This window comes from Octopus bimaculoides, chromosome 26, assembly GCF_001194135.2.
Source record: "Octopus bimaculoides isolate UCB-OBI-ISO-001 chromosome 26, ASM119413v2, whole genome shotgun sequence".
Taxonomy (NCBI): domain Eukaryota; kingdom Metazoa; phylum Mollusca; class Cephalopoda; order Octopoda; family Octopodidae; genus Octopus; species Octopus bimaculoides.
Genome location: NC_069006.1, coordinates 2,721,682 through 2,723,602, shown reverse-complemented (window position 1 = coordinate 2,723,602; position 1,921 = coordinate 2,721,682). Strand labels below are relative to the sequence as shown.

At 49.6% G+C, this 1,921-nt stretch overlaps 3 protein-coding genes across 3 annotated transcripts in view; 2 read left to right on the top strand and 1 right to left on the bottom strand.

Moving 5' to 3' along the window:
- Window positions 1-1,921, bottom strand: part of LOC106868831 (cytochrome P450 3A7) — a 388,137-nt gene that overhangs the window by 101,654 nt on the left and 284,562 nt on the right. The window lies entirely within an intron of this gene.
- Window positions 1-1,921, top strand: part of LOC106868827 (cytochrome P450 3A31-like) — a 90,100-nt gene that overhangs the window by 45,428 nt on the left and 42,751 nt on the right. The gene's annotated exons all lie outside the window — the stretch shown is intronic.
- LOC128250902 (cytochrome P450 3A9-like) overlaps window positions 1-1,921 on the top strand; it is an 8,869-nt gene that overhangs the window by 775 nt on the left and 6,173 nt on the right. The gene's annotated exons all lie outside the window — the stretch shown is intronic.

Here is a 1,921-nt window from a genome sequence, read left to right as displayed (position 1 = left end):
ATATTAATAATTTTAGGCCCATAACTCTACTTAATGTAGAGTTAAAGATTTTGGCTAATGTGCTAGTGGAACCGTTGACGCGTGTCGGTGAGAAACTTTTTGGGAGAGCTCAAACATGCGCCATTCCAAGCCAGGTCAATCCAGGACAATCTCCATCTCTTGCGCTACACCTTAGACGTGGTTGGTAAATTAACCGGTAAAGGTGGGGCACTGGTCCATTTAGACAAAAGTGAGGCTTTTCATAGGGTAGACCACCAGTACCTGGCGGCGGTCCTCGAGGCGGCTGGGCTGGGCCCGGACTTTCGTGGTTGGATCACTGCCATCTATGGTGACATCAAATCCACAGTCCAGACAAACGGTTACCTGTCGGTGCCGTTTGGGATCAAGCGCTCGGTTCGTCAAGGGTGTCCTCTATCTCCGCTTCTGTATGTACTGACTCTTGAGCTGCGGAGGTTGGAGAGTTTGGGGGGAGGGGGCATCCCCAATGAAATGGGATGTGGTAAGCCAGTGTCTGCATATGCGGATGACGTCACCATCACCGTGTTCGATGAAGCTCAGCTTACCTTGTGTAGAGGATGCAATCAAAGGATACGAGGCGGTGGCAGGGGCAAAAATTAACAAGGACAAGTCCATCGGCTTGCGGTTCGGTATCTGGAGCGGCAAGACGATAATGTTCAGTGCCCTGGGGCACTGGATGGATGGTCCTGTTAAGTTGCTTGGAGTCTGGTTCGGACCGGATTCCCAGAAGGAGAAGAATTGGAGTGAGGTGGCAGACAGGATCGAGGCCCTAATCCGAACCTGGTCTGGAAGGGCACTATTCCTGGAAGGAAGGGTGGAGGTGGTGCAGGTGTTTATTGCATCTGTTATCACCTAACGTCTGACCGTTGTCCCTTGCTTTGATTCGTGGCTAAGCAAGTTGGCACGCCTTCTCTTTCGCCTTTTGAGGAAGGGAGGAAAGCTGCTGGTGAGGCGCTCTGTTTGATGCCAACAACCGCTAAAGGGTGGGTTAAGGATGCCGTGGGTAATGGTGTGCAGGCATGCACTGAGGCTACGGAATCTCTTGCTCTATCTAGATGGTGACCAGGTGTGGAATTCGCTAGCGGAGGAACTCTTTCCACGACTGGCCTCCTTGGAGGAACTGAAACCCGACTTCATTAAAAGACGTAATACGACTGAATGGCAAAAGGAGTGCCGACAGGCACTCCTGCTAATGCATAAGGCGGGCAAGACCGGCAGCGGGAATACCACCTTGGTATTTTATAGAGGGTTGGCAAGGTTTAAGAGCGATGATGTCACAGGAGAAACTCTGGGGGTCGATGAGAGCCAGCTAGCCAACCTGTTTCAAAGAACTTTCAGGCCGTGGTACTTGGATACCTACCAGAAATCTCTGAACTGGCTGTGCTATAAGAACGCGTTACCTGTTCGCGACAAATTGTCTAGGCATGGAATGTCTGTGCCACCGGCATGCCCAAGGTAAGGACAGGACGATGAAACCGTCCTGCACGCTCTTGTACATTGCCCGCAGCTTTCAGGCTTGATAATTTACATAGAACACGTGTTGTCGAATCTAGGAAGAGTACAGCTATCTGCTGAGTCCATGATGAAGATTGTACCGCCACTCGGAGTATCAAAGGAAAGTGAGGCATGGTTTTTATGTACAGTCGCAGTGTTGAAAGAGTGTGTATGGAGAACTAGAATGAAAGGAGTCGCGACGGGAAATTTTATCTCCGGCCCTGGGTTGCTATATTGCTTCTAATATCATCTGAAGAGCAAGATAGGGCTGAAAAGGAGACACCTGTCACGAAGTATATTCGGGAAAAGATGGAAGGATGTAGCAAGGAAGTTGGATGTGAATGACCATACTTAATCTCATTCCTGGTAAAAGAAAAGCATCTTATAGTCGTTTGGGCTCCATTATCAA